Raw genomic sequence first — 15,343 nt, 5'->3', positions numbered from 1 at the left:
CACTTTTTTTTTAAAGTCAACCTCTACTTCTTATACAGGTTTTAAAAGGAAAATTAGTTCACAGAATTGTGAAAGTAGTATGATGGTCCTTAGCATTATAAGAAGTCAAATAATCTTCCAAAATGCATAAGGCACGTCCATGCTAGCACCAAACTCTCCAGTTTACTTCTTCCAAAACTCTCCAGTTCTGTTTTTGTCTGGACTTATTAGCCTCTGTTCTTCTGTTTAATAGATACTCTGAACAGGCTTGCTATTTATTAATATCCTCAACTGAAATGATGTTTTGTGCATCGCATTTAGATGTATATTTGGATATATATCTCCATCCTTGGAGGTTTTTAAGACCTGGCTAGACAAAGCCGTGGCTTGGATGACCTAGTTGGGGCTGGTCCTGCTTTGAGTAGGGGGTTGGACTAGATGTGACCTCCTGAGGTCCCTTCACACCCTCATTTTCTAGGATTTTATGATTCTGTGTTAGAAAATTGTTTTCTAGTTAAACAGTTGTGAGGATGAGGACCCACTCGTTTCAGTGGTGACAAAACTCTGCTTAAAAAAAAGATCAGATAAAGGAAAAAGAGCGAGAAAGAGAAAAAAACAAAGCAAAACAAGGCGAGTCTTAGTGCTATTTAATCAATTTATATCCTGTCAGAGCTGTCATTGAGGGCAGGAGCACCAGAGACCGTGATCAAAACTGGACTTGCTGTGTTTTCATCAGGGAAACTTTTCGTAACAGAAAGTCACACATAAATTCAGTTAATGCTAACCAGTATAGCTGGCATAACAATTCCTCAGATCATATAATCTGAGCTTGCTTGAAAATAATGAATGGGTTATCTTTTTAAGATGCATTGAAAAAAAAGAAAGAAAAAAAAAGGAAAAGAAAGGACAAACAAAACCTGTGTGGAATCTGTTATCCAGGATTTGGTTAATCAACACATGGGGGCAAATAATTAGCTACTGAGTTATATCCAGTCCTGCTTACTCGGCAGTTTGATTTATGGCCTGCTCCTGCTTCTTTTAAAATTAATGGCAGTTTTGGTGTTGACCTGTTGGGAACAGGATCAAGCTTTTATCTCGCAGATTCCTTGACAATGAGATTGAACGCTTCTTTTATACTAGCAAAGTGCCCATCATAAGTGAAGGGAGGGGAGGGGGAGGGGGAGGGGACCAGGGACAGAGATCAGTGTCGGGGCCAGGGACAGAGACCAGTGTCTGGCCCTGTGCCCTCCTCCCACTGCTCCAAGTCCTGCCACACTGCCCCCCTTCCCGCCTGCACTCTAGTTCCTGCCCCACTCCTCCTGAGGCTCTGGCTCCAGCCCTGCTCCACTCCCCTCCCCACAGCTACATGCACGAGGCTGCATGGTGCATGGCTGCATGGGGACAGGATAGCGTGCAGGCACAGGGCATGGTACGGGGAGCAGCCATGGTGCAGGGAGCACTTGATGGCTGTGTGGCACAGGGAGTGGCCCCAGGGTGTGGTGCAGGGTGCGCCTGGGGGGCACGGGGAGTGACTGTGTGGAGGGGGCGGCTGCAGGGCAGGGTGTGGTTTGAGGAGCAGCCCCAGAGTGTGGCGCAGGGTGCACAGAGTGGTGGTACATGGCCATGAGGCGTGGCGTGGGGGAGCGGCTACAGCGGTGGGAGCACCTGCTGGCCGTGGCCGCATGGCGTGGGGAGCAGCCCCAGGGTATGGCCCAGGGCACACAGGAGTTGTGGCATGAGTCTGTGTAAAGGGGGTGTTACATGGCCATGGGGTGTGGCTGCATGGCGTGACACAGGGACCAACCCTGGGGTGTGGCACAGAGCCCATGGGGGTTGTGGTGTGTGGGGGGGTGCGGCCATGGGGCATTGCATAAGAAGCGGCCACGGCAGGGGGAGCAGCTGCTGGCTCTGGCTGTGCAGCATGGGGCTTGACCACGGGATGCGGTACAGGGCGTGCAGGGGGACATGGTGCATGGCTGCATGGTTGGGGGGTGCATGGGGAGGTGCACGGGGACAGTGTGGGGAGTGCCTGTCAGCTGCTGGTACTTTGCATAGCCTTGGGCTGTGGCACAGGATGTGCAGGGGGCATGGCATGCAAGGCGGGGTGCGGTGTGCAGCCACAGGGAACTGTGTGGAGAATGGGTTTGGGGGGCACTCCTCACTCCATGGCCACGTACGACTGCTGGAGGGTGCTGCCTGCATTCCCCCATGCCCGCTTGCCTAGGGGCAGCCTGTGGCCATGTGCACCCCCCCTTGCACTGTATGCCCCACAGCTGCAGCTGTCAGGCACTCCCTATATAAGGGGTGTGACTTACAGCCGCACGGGGGGAGCATGGAGCTCGGGGCTGCGCCACCTGCTCCCCTCAGGGGCTGCCTGAGGTCACACACCATGCCCCCCATGCTGCACCCACCCCATGGCCCAAAGCTGCTGGGCTTGGGGGGGGCGAGGCAGGTGGGCACAGTGTGCAGTGCAGGGACTGGGCATGGGAGGCATGCCCTGCCCAACAGCTGCATGCTTCAGGTGGCAGGCACTGCCCGTGCCCCACATGCCCCCTCCTAGCGCAGCACCCTGTGGCTGTGCGCTGCGCCCTCCCCTGTGTGCCCTGCATGCCCCACTGCCCACGGGTGCTTCCAGCGCAAGGAGGGCCGGGGCTCATAGCCACAGGGTGTTGCATGGGCAGCAGGTAGATCGGTGTGCCCCACTCCACGGCCATGTGCTGCAGTCAAAGGGCACTGCTGCACCCCACTGCCCGCTGGCCTCGGGGCACCCCCAAACTGCCAGTCCCTCACAGTAGGGAGCACAGCCCGGCCCCAACTTCATCCATCCCTACCTCGACCTGTCTGTCTCTGTCATACAGCCTCGAGTTGCACATGCACAGTTGGCCCACAGTGTTATGGACAGACAGACACACAGCCACAAGTGGTAAGGCTTTTATTATATTAGAATATAATATTTACCTTATGCCCCAATCCCCCACTGAACCCGAGTTTCTCTCAAACTCGCTCTTCAGAGTATGGATCTTGTACCTCACTGAGATGAAAACCTGCAATTAATGGGCCCAATGACAGGATTTGCCCTGTCTTAGCAGAAGCAATTTTTTTTACTCATAACATATTTAAAAAAAATAGCCATAAAAACAAGTTCTCATATTTGTCCAGCTTTATTAACATGATGTGCAAAGTTGTAAAGATGCCTTTAATCCTCTCCCATAAATGTAAGCCTCTAATTAGTATGAGCTGGATCTGGACTGAATGAGCTGTATGTGCAGAAATAATCAATCGAAGGTAAAGAAATATGAAGAGTCTGAGTCACCAGTCGTTTGTCACAAAATCAACACACCATGGGTCTTTCATCTCTCAGAATGAAAGCATCTTCATCAGTCTTGTTCTGGCCCTGGATTATAAAATCACTCCAAACCAGGTTAAATTCTGGCACATTGTCTGCAATTTTCCAGGTCATCATCATCCTTTCTCATTTTTTATCATTCTAAGGCCTGGACGTTTTGACCAGCCTGAGGCCTTGTTTCTGGTACCAGCTGCCAGGTGGACAATAATTTTTATCTATTTTCAAACTTCAGAGAAAGGATTAGGACCACACAATAGTGCCCCAAACAGGCCTTTTGCCACATTAGTAAGGATGGAAAAAGTCTGCAGTGACTCCCAGAGGAACCTTACAGGAACTGCCTAGGTTCAATGTATATGGGGGTATAGTGTCTCTTTCCAGAGCCCCTTATGGGAGTGTTTGGAAAGAGGAAAGGATAGGTCAGAGATGTGGGATTGAATGACTGACAGCTCCCTGAGCTACTCCAGTTTACCTCAATGGCAAATCTAGCCCCAAAAGCATTCAGAATCCAGCACGTGTCAAGGTTATCTAAAACCACCTTTTGTTCCTGGCCATTTCGGGGGCCCAGAAAGGCAGCAGCGTGCCCTGGACAGTGGCAAGACATGGCACAGCACCAGCCAGTAACTATGCGAGGTGGGGGGTAACTATCTGTAGTAACTATCTGTAGGCGCGAATATTTTTGCACCCCTACCAAAGGCAGTACTCAGGGCTGCTGCCCCAGTTGCTCCCACACCAAAATTATGCTGCTGGTCTATCTGTACCCCACTGGCAATGAGAGAAAGTCCAGAAAAGTCCTTGTCTTTTATGATGGTTGGTTGCAGCTGTGTTGGTCTGAGGGCATAGGCAGACAAGGTTCTTTGGATAGAAGTGATATCTTTTGGTAGACCAACTAAATCATTAGGGAAAATGTTCTTTGCAGCTTTTGGGTACAAACACCCTTCTTCAGGCATAGGGAGAATTGGTTGGTCTTCCCAGGAGAGCACACAAGCATCAGCCAACTCTCCCTATGCTTGAAGAAGGGTGTTTGTGCCCAAAAGCTTGTCTTTTATGGCCTCCTACGCTGTTAATCTCCACTTCCATTTCTTCGGATCTAAATAGGAAGACCATTGTGAGATAATGCTTTGGGGTCTGTCTTGTCCCCTCTTCACGTCCAGCTTCTTCCTTGATTGTTGCAGAGCACCGCAGCCTGGCTAGGAAGCAAGGTGGAAGCTAAATTGTGCATACAGCCAATTCATGTGGAAAGAGCCTTGCATTTCTGCTCCCGTTCATTTGTTTCATCCATCGTATCACTAATGTACACTGCAAGCTTTTCAGAGCAGGGGACTAACTCGTTATGGCATGTTTATATAGCTCCCTGCAAAATAGGACCCTTGGCCCTCATTGATATCTTGTGGGCACTGCTGTAATATAAATTAAAAAAAACAAAACTATTAGGATTATGAAAGAGGTTAAAACAAAGGAGAGAGATATTTTGGGAAATCAGCTTGCCCTGGAGTCTGTTTCTCTGGTAAGGATTTGTTTTACTACAAGCATTCCCTGCTGTTGGTAAGAAGAAAAATCATATACACACAGCGTAGGCAGTTCATTAGAGGAGATGAAGACCCAGTTATCTCCAGGGTGCTTCTCTAGAGCTGAGCTGTCTCAAGTCCCAAAATTGTCACTTTGCTGAATGGCTGTTGGTTGTTGAGTGGTCTGTTTGTATTTCTGCCCATCAACAGACCTGTTAATATAATTATGTCCATTTTAATTTGCTATCAGCAAGCTCAGTTGGCTGAGGAAGAAATCGGAGCTCTGAGTGAGGTGTATGATTTAGTGGGTAGACCTGCAAGACTTGCATCTTGTTTTTCTCTCTGCCACTGGCTTCCTGGGTGACCTTGGGCACGTCACTTCATTTCAGGTTCCCCACCTATGAAAGGGGACTAATGATAATGACCTGTTTGGGAGAGTGCTTTGTGATCTACTGATGCATAGTGGGTGTGTCTACACATGCATTTATGCTGTCTTAAATTTACCGTGCAGTAAATTACTGCACAGTAAGTGGGAATAGGCTGGTGTCTGCATGTGCACGCACTTTGGGACTAAATTTAGTTCCAGGTCAGAACAGCCTGCCATGTGGCCACCGGGGGGTTCTCCAGCCTCCGGCCACATGGCTGCCAGCCCTGGGGACTAACTTTAGTCCCAAATTGAAGCTAGGGGTGGCAGCCAGGCAGGAGCCCTGTGGCTGGGCAGGGCCAGCAGGGAGGCCCCCTGGATAACTGCACAGTAATGACTCTACACGTGTTACTGCACAGTAACTAATCAGGCATAAATGTGATAGGTATTTGCAGGTATCAAATTTATGCTCAAGTCAGCATAAGTCACCAGATTTACTGCTCAGTACAGCTGTGCATGTGCAGCTGCGTGCCCATCCTGTGCAGCAATTTCGGTTTCTGCAGAGTAAACGAGCACGTGTAGACACACCTGCTATGTAAGAGCCAGAAGGGACATGTCTGTCTCATCTTGGAACCCTTAATTGAGGGCTATGAGTGGAAAGGGGAAGCTCTGGCACTGTGTGCTTCCCCTGATCTACCACTATGTTCTAGGATTCCTTCTGGCCTTCACCCAAGTGCCATAAATCTCTTAATAATACTTCACAAGTTTGATTTTGCTTGTAAGTTGTTTCTTAGCAATACTGGGGGTTGACATCTGTGAAGATGGAGTGCCCTCTGCCGACTAAAATAAATATAGTGGCATGTACACATTCAGCAGGGATACAATTCCATCTACTGGCAAAATAACAAATAGCACTAAAAGAAGTAGAGCAGTGATTCTTGACTTCTTTAGGCTGGAAGCATCCCTCAGAAAATGCCAGCTCTTAGCTTTCGCTGTTTTTATTAACGACAGAAGAAGAAGAATACATCAATTCTTTTGTTGCACAGAACTCAAAGACCGCCGCAAGTCAGAATGGTTTTGAAACTGTGGATTCCTGTTTGAGATCTCTGGGTCTGGCTTGAGAACTTTGGGTTGTTTTTTTGCACACCTTACAGTGCTAGGGTTACCGTATTTCCAGTTCCAAAACAGAGGAGACCTGTCAGGGGGATACCTCACTCCCAACCCACAGCCCTCTGGCAGCACCCCTCACTCCCCACCTGAAACCCCCATCCTTGCTGCTGCCCCTTGACCCTGTCAGCGTCCCTCACTCCTGACCTAAAAGTCCCTTGTGCCCCCTGGGCCATGCTGCTTCCCCTCACTCCTGACCCTGCAGCCCCCCATCCCTGCTGGTGCCCCTCACTCCTGACCTGCAGTCCCTTGTTCCCCTGGGCCATGCTGCTGCCCCTCACTCCCGACCCGCAGACCTGTGCTTCCCCCAGCCCTGATGAAGGGGGCCCTCATCAGACTGGGGCAGAGCACGATGACTCCAATTCGTGCGGGAGGCAGCAGAGCAAGTCCAGACCCAGTCAGGCAGGAGGGAAGAGGGGAGCTCTGTAGCACTTCCCACCTGGGCTGGGGCTCCAGCGCCACCCCAGGTAGCCTGGCCATGCCCCCCAAACTGGGGCAGCATCTCCTAGCCAGCCGGGCCCCATGAACAAGAACCCCATCCCCAGTGCTGCTGGCCTGTCCACGAGCTCCCCACTGCCCTCCTGCTCCCTTCCCCCGCTACAGGGGTAGGTGCCTGCCCCACTTTTCCCCCTCCCCTCCCCCCCGCTGCAGCCCTGGTGCCCCGACAGCTTCCCCTAGTGCCTGCAGACACCCACCCTCCTCACACACCTATTACCTGGCTGCACGCCAGCCACATGCATATGCACGTGCACGTCAACCCACCGCCTCCACTCACCCTTCCCCTGCTCCTGCCAGAAAAGCTGAGCAAAACCTCAAACATGGGTTCAGCTCTCAAAAAAACACCTGAACACAGATCGGGGGTCCAAAAAGAGGATGTGTCCAGGAAAACCCAAACATATAGAAATTCTAAACAGTGCTAATTTCGCACAGCACCCCAGGGCACACTTCAAAGGACCTCACAGCACCCTGGCTGAGAATCACTGCAGCCAGAAACTTTTATTTCAGGGGAAATTAATTGTTAACGATTCCCAAAGACAAACTTGGCAGAATGGAGATAAGGTTTAGCTTATCTACTAAATTTAAATGCCTCTTTGTTCAGCAATCTGGGGGGTGTTTTTTTGTGAGGAATGCCATGGCATCGTGTTGGTCCTGTAGGTATTTTCCCTGGCTTTGCTATTGATGGTTGACTTTTCTGGGAGCTGGAAGCTGTGAAGAGCTGACAGGAGGTGCACAGCACTTTCCCAGAACTAGGGCATGAGCACAGGGATGGTTTCATGATAAAAGCACTAAACTGGGAATCAGAAAAACAGTGTTCACTGCTGGATTTTTGGTTTAAAAACTGTGGTCAGAAAGGATGTGAAAGAACTGTTGAAATTTAGGGGCAGAATCCAGAATTGTAGTCCTGTAAAGCCCTGCTCAGGAAACACTTAACTCCACAGTTACTTCAGTCTCTGACTCTAAATGTTACCAGTGAGCTCTTTGTCATGGAAGCGTAGGCATCTGCATCTCTGATTCAGTTAGTCTAGATGGTGCATCTCCAGCCTGCCTTGTGACTGATTTTGGACTGATATGCTTATCTACCTCTTAAGTGCCTATGTTCTGCTTCTGCCCATGCCCAGCAATGCCTGTTGGCCCCTTGGATCCAGAAGTCCCTTTGCCTATATCCCCCAAGAGTCTTGATCAAAATGAAGCACTGGTTCTCACCTTCCTTGAAGATGTCGTTGGGGAAGGAGGAGCTGCTGTCACTTCCCAAGTTCCATGCCAGTGGTTCTCACACTTTCTGGACTTGAGGCACCCCTCATTATACCTGAGACACCCCTCCATAACTTTTGCGATCTGAGTGCACCTAATTAAAAAAAAAATGTATATTTTATGGTGCCTACCTCCTTGCTGAGGAGCTGGGCAGTATGGATGGGGCATCATTCAGGCAGGGACAAGCCTGAGCCTGCTCTTACTTGCTTAGTTTCACTGCTGACCTCCTGACACCTCACTTATCTGCTCACACCTTGCATGGTCCTTTAAAGGATCTGGCAACACCTGGTTGAGCATCACGGGTTTATAACATGGTCTGGGGGGTAAAAATATCCACTCAGGATGTGGGATTCTCTACTTCAGTTCTTTCCTCGGGGGAGGGGGGTCAAAGTCCTACAAGCAAGGAGAGGAAGTATGGGTTGGATGAATGGACAGTAAGGTGGACAGAAAGCTGTTGGGAGCATCAGGCTCAACGGGTAGTGATCAATGGCTCGAGGTCTAGTTGGCAGCTAGGATCAAGTGGAGTGCCTCAGGGGTTGGTCCTGGGGTTGGTTTTGTTCACTGTCTTCACCAGTAACCTGGAAGATAGGATGCAGAGCACCGTTAGCAAGTTTTTGGATAACACCAAGGTGGGGGGAGTAGTGGATAGGCTGGAGGGTAGGCTTGGGATTCAGAATGACCTAGACAAATTAGAGGATTGAACCAAAAGAAATTTCATGGGGCACGTCCAGATGAGCCTACATGTGCCTCTTGCAGCATCTCCAACCCCTTTGAGATTCTGGAAGAGGCATGTGCAGGAACAAAAAAATGTTTCCTGCATTGCAAATTTGAATCACAGGGACAAAATTAGACCTCTGGATAAAAACCCCGCAGAGAAAAGAAGCAGGGCATGGCATGGTCCCAGACCGTGCCCTGAGTGTGATGGCCAGAACCAAAGGGGTTAATGAGCAGCTTATAGCAAAAAAATAAAAAAGATCTGCTTCTTGAAAGTATCTGATAAAAGGAAATAATAAATATTGGCTAGGGCAAAGCTTGCAAAACTGTTTCCTGTAGACACATCCAGTCTGTCAGAAGCATAACCGTAATGTTATATTTAACTGTTTGTACCAATCATAAGGCTAACATGGGTCCCAATAAGCAGAACTAGAAAAAAAAACCACCCTGCAAACTTAGCTGATTTAATAATTTTTGCTTAAAGGTCAGTAAAATTGACAAACCTAACCACAAGGTATAATTAACACATTTCAAAAAAATTCCAAGTGGGTTGAACTTAGGCAGGGCAAAATGCTAATCTCAGGCCCCAAAGTGATGTGGTGTGATTTGCTAATTGGGTAAACCCAAGTTTAGGCAGTAACCTATTATAATTTCTAACACCTTTTAACCCCATAGGGTAACAGCTGTAGGGTAAGATTGTGAGTGGCTCTAAAGACAACGGATTAGCATAGGACAGGATATAAAGGAACATGCACATCAGGTGACCAGTAGGAAGGACAGAACAGAATGGTCATTGCTGTTTCAAGCCCAGACTCCAGACTCCCAGTGTGAGCAAGGATTTGATCCTGACTGAGGGACCTTCCTCAGTGCTCCCTCTGACAGCGTGGATCGGGGATGCCTGGCTTCGCTGGATCAACTTGACGTGTACCTGGCATGGAGGGACTATCGATAAGTTGCCAACCAAGTGAGAACTCTTTGTCAATTTGTCTGTCTGTTTTTATTATCACTGCCAATTTTTAACTTTTATTGTTATATTGTCTGTTTATTAGCTTAACCTTTTTATTAACTGTTATATGTGTAAACTATATTTTGCTGCTTAAACATATTTTTGTTGCTATTTTGCTGATATAAGTAAAATTTATCTTTACTGTTATAAGTGAAACTTGTCTTTGCTTCACTCCCAACAGTATGCCAGCCACAGGGAGCTGGACCCAAGCTCCAGTACCAGCAAATAAGGTGTCGGAGGGGCTGGAGGAGGGGGGAGGGGACCATGGGGAGGACGCCCACCTACTCTGCCTGCTCCCCCAGCCCCTCCCTATCCCTGCCCCACGCGGTCCCATTCCTCCCCAGCCCCACAAGCTTCCCCTGATCCCTGCCCCACCCAGCCCCAGGCCCCCCAGCCCCCTGATCCCCCTGTTGGTGGGCAGCAAAACATATATTCATATATTCATGAATTCATGAAACGTATTTAGAGTTCATTTTATTATTATGATAGAGACACTGGTAGTCTTCCAAATTGCCTTAACACTAGATATATCAATAAAACATTGCCCAACTGATCATTTTCTCTCTCTCTCTCTCTCTCTATATATATATATATAAGTATATATATATACACACACACATGTATAAAATGGTCTTTTGTTTTAATTGTGGAGAAATATGGTTTTTGGGGTATTTTACAGAGTGACTGGGATTTTTTTATCAGGGATTTTTCAGTTTTCCAATAGGGAACACCACAATTCTTGCTAGGGAGGCCAGCGGTAGGACCCTGCCTGCTCAGAGCTGGCACCTTGGACGCAGCTGGCTGTGGCTGACCTACTGGCCAATCGGGGACAGGAGGACTTGTTTTGACAGTTTGAAGTAGGCCACCACACCCGAAACATCTTCTGGGCAATAGCTGCCCAGATGGCCGGGCAGGGGGCACACATGGCTGTAGTGCCACACAAAGGCCAACTCTGCAGCCATATCCCACTGGCAGCTGGCCCAGAGGGGCAGATGCCTCTACTGGCTCTGCAGTCCCCATCCAGGTCTGGCAGGTGGGCAGCAGGTCGCAGCCAGGTGGCAGCCCCCACTGCCAGACTGCTACAATGGGTAAAGGGTACAGGGAATCTCAGGGCTGCTTCAGCAGTGCAGCTGGCACAAGGGGTAGTGTCCCTGGGTACCAATTGGCTGGGCTCTAGAAGCTCCTGAGAGCGAGTAGCCCTGAGCTATTCAACAGGGCAGCTTTCTGTACTGATGGGGCCAGAACAGGGCAGCTTTTTATACTGCTGGGGACAGCACAGGTGCCGGCCCAGGCTCTAGCTCTCCCTGGCTGCAGATCCTGGAGGAGCCAGACAGGGTTATTGTGCCCCAAGTGCCACAATTTGCTTCACACCAAAGTCCATGTCTGGGCATGTGTGCTGAGGCAAAAAGCGCTGGCTCAAATTTGCACTGCTTCTATTTGACCTGCCTCTAATACAAGGCACTGCATCCACACAAGTTCATGTGCTTGCATGTGTGTACACGCCCATGAGGTTCAACAAGGACAAGTGCAAAGTCCTGCATTTAGGACAGAACAACCCCATCCACCGGTGCAGGCTGGGGGCTGATTGGCTGGGCAGCAGCTCTGCAGAAAAGAACCTGGGGGTTACAGTGAACAATAAGCTGAATATGAGCCAGCAGTGTGCCCTTGTTGATAAGAAGTCTAACAGCATTCTGGGCCACATTAAAGTGTTGCCTGCAGAATAAGGGAAGTAATTATGCCCCTCTATTCAGCATGGGTGAGGCCACATCTGGAGTATTGTGTTCATTTTTGGACTCCCCACTACACAAAGGATGTGGACAAATTGGAGAGTCCAGCAGAGGGAAATAAAAATGGTTGTGGGATGAGGGACATGACTTATGAGTAGAGGCTGGGGGAACTGCACTTATTTAGTCTGCAGAAGAGAAGACCATGGGGGATTGAATAGCAGCCTTCAGCTCTCTGCAGGGCGGTTGCAAAGAGGATGGAGCTGGACTGTTCTCAGTGGGGGCAGATGACAGAACAAGGAGCAATGGGCTCAAGTTGTAGCAAGGGAAGGTGAGGTTGGATATTAGCAAAAACTTTCTCACTAGGAGGGTAGTAAAGCACTGAAACAGGTTACCTAGAGGCAGTGGATTCTCCATCCATGGAGGTTTTTAAGGCCCAGCTTGACAAAGCCCTGGCAGGAATGACCTAGCTGGGGATGATCCTTTTTTGAGCAGGGGGTTGGACTAGATGTGACCTCCTGAGGTCCCTTTCAACCCTCATTTTCTATGAGCCTATGATTCTATGAAAACCATGGGTGCACACTCTCACTAAGCAGTACCCTAGTCTGAACTATGGGAGCTCTCTTCCTCTCCCATTTAAGGTGTGCCACTGTGTAGCAAAATGCACAAGGCACGTTGGGTCATAGAAAGCATAAGAACAGGTTGAGCATGAGTGGCTGGTCCAGGCCTAAAACAGTCATCAGATAAAATGCATTTACAACCTTGGGCCAACATCACAAGGCTCCTCCTTCCCTCTCACAGGACAGGATTAGCCATTAGGTGCCAGAATTGTGGTCATGCTTGTTTCCCTTCTTAGTTTCTGCCCCTATTGCCTAGAACAGGGGTCAGGTACCCCTAGTTCAAAGGCTGGACCTGGCCCACTGAGTGATTTCATATGGTCCATGAGGCAGGGTCAGCAATGGGAATTGGCAGCAAGAAAAGCATTGGTCAGACTGGAAGTGAGTTGGCAGCAATTTGGTAATGAGTGAAGTGGCAGCAGTGGGTCACAAACAACAGATGACCTGTGGAGTGAGCTGTGCTAATTTGGCCCAGTGCTCCTAAAAGCCTGCTAAAAGGATGAATCAACCTTGAATTCCTTTTTGCCAAGCACAGTAGGTCCAATAGGAGAAATGGAGAAATAGGAGCTTTGTGGCCTGATGGGTAATACGCTGCAGAGATGAGAGGGGATTGGGGTGTTTCACTTGATGCTGTCCTTGGATAACATTTTGGGAAATTTTGAGTCAGTTACTTTACCCCAACAGTGAAAACATTTGCCAAGGTATCCTATGTTTGGTAATCTATAGTGATGTGATTCATTTTTGTCATGATAAAAGGGCACCCTTGACCTTCGTCAGCACAGGTTGTCAAAGTACTTTCACTTTATGTTCAAAACCGACTTTTTAATACAGTTTTGGTCAATGTAGTTGTCTGTTGCTGAACGGAGGCATTTAAATGTAGTAGATGAGCAAAGCAGGCAGGAAATTCTCAGCAGAGGTTGCATGGTTACAATATCCTTTTCCCCTCTCCAGACTTATGGTTCAAAAGCCCTGTAAATGAAGGCACTGAGCTGTGAGGTGGTAATGGAAGTCAATCCCCTACAGAGGTAAAGTGAAGGGGGCAATCTAGCAATATCTTCACAGCTTTGAGCTGTTGTGGGTCTTAGTTGTATAATGGACATTTTGCTGTTGATTGCCAAAAACAGCAGAATCAGCTTTAAAATGTGGTGGATTTCAGGACCAATTCATTGATACATCAATTTACTTATACCAGCCAGAAGTTCAGGTCTAGGTGAACTGTGTTGAATTCAGGGCCTGAGAGACAAAAGTAGCTTTACGTAAAGTAGTAGTTTGCTGGCATATGCAAACAGAGCTGTGCAAAATCACCAATTTATTTTGGTTCACTTGAAGTTTCTGACCCCAGGATGAACCATTGGCTTTGAGAACTCATGACACTGTGTGTGTGGACTCCTGCTTTTGGTAAGTATTTAAGCATCTGAGTCACACTGGCCAGGAAACATCCTTGTTCATTTGCAGGACACTAGGTTATCATCCCTGGGAAGCAGGGGGTGCAGCTGCCTGCCTTTTACCCAGTAGTCTAGCACAGCAGTTTTTAACCTTTTTACAGCTGTGGACCACTAAAAAAATGTGAATGGAGGTGCAGACCCCTGTGAAATGTAAATATGGGTATTCATGTATTTTGCCTGATCATAGTCATCTTTCATGGACCCCTTAGACAATCTGCAGGTTGAAAACCACTGCTTTCACAGTTAAAATGCTCACCCAGGTTATGGGAGGACCTGTTTCATGGTTCCTTCTCTGCCTTGGGGCATTTGAACCTACATCTCTTAAAATAGGAACTAGACTTTAAGCTTCTCCCCTCCCAACAGGATACTGTAACCATTAGACTGCAAAGTCAGGGTCCTTCTTGTTTTGCTTTCTCCTGGGTCTAGGAGTCTTATAGTCTAGGCTACCCCATGGCCTGGTTTCCACAGGGAGGGGTAAAGTGCACCTACCTAGCTTGCTCAGTAGCCCGTCAGGATGCATATCCTCATAGAAAGTGGGAGATATGGGTTCACATCTCCTCAGGGTGAGGTAGTCCAAGAACCCAGGTTCCCTTCCTGTATGTGTTGTAACCACTAGGCTATTGGCCGGAGATGGGCATTTCCACTGCCTTTGATTCTGTTGACAGCGAAGCATATTTTTTTTCCTGCCCACTCACAGAGATCTGCCCAGGGATTTAAGTAGAGTTTAGGAACTTCCCAGAAACAAATCACATCTCTACAAATCTTAGGGGATGCTAAGGCACCTCAATATGCCCAAACATCCTATCCAAATAGCCTCTGAGAATGAGCAGATATCGGAGTGAAGCTGCCTTGGGATTTTTGCAGCCCAAAATGGAAGCATGAATGCAGCTACCTAGTGAGTTTTGTGGCTGCTGACATGGGGCAGTCACTGTTTGGGATTTTACATGCCTCAGCTTTGTCTAATGCCTATTTAGGCACCTATGGAATCACTTTGAACCTATGTCCCGAGCCACAATCTAGCCTGGAGTAAAATGAGGTGTTTTTGTTCAATACACTAAGGCTAAGTATAGACAGTCAAAATGCCAGGGGGTGACTTGATTCAATCTTCACAGGTTAGTCTAAGCTGCGTAGAGTGAACCGTTACGCAAGTGAACAGACATTCACTTTTGAGTCTGGGAATGCAGCCATGTGTCTGCAGTGGCTTAGGACAGGTGCCAGGGGGTGCTAGAGCCCACCTCCCTGCTCAGCTGAAGCAGACAGCTTGGGCCAAAGCTAGCCTGCCGACTCTGCAAGGTGGGGAGCAGGGGGTTATGGGGAAAGTTGCAAAGCATCCTGGGATGCTGGGGGACTGTGAGCTAACTTGAATCTGGAAAGGATCTGGGACAGAACTTTAATAAACTGAGTTAACCTAAACCAGTTAAGTCCAATACTACATCCATCCAGGTTTATCTTAAACTGGTTTGGTTTATGTGCACTGAACTTCCGTTGTGTTATAGATTTGACCTAGTTTCCAATCACTTATACCAGTTTATGTGTAATTTTTGTCCCCAGCCTATTAGTCTACCCCAGTCAGTGTGATTGGCCAGTGGGGTATGCCTGACGGACAAAGTTTGCACAACACCTAATTGGGTTACAGGGCTAGCCTGGCCCTATTTAACTCCACCTCTGGTCTGAAATGATGATCCTCAGCATAAGCATCTCCAGACTGGTGCTTGCTCCTGACC

Source organism: Crocodylus siamensis, chromosome 5, assembly GCF_052110815.1.
Source record: "Crocodylus siamensis isolate JL-2025a chromosome 5, ASM5211081v1, whole genome shotgun sequence".
In the NCBI taxonomy this organism is placed as follows: Eukaryota; Metazoa; Chordata; order Crocodylia; family Crocodylidae; genus Crocodylus; species Crocodylus siamensis.
Note: the sequence above shows the minus strand (reverse complement) of the source record.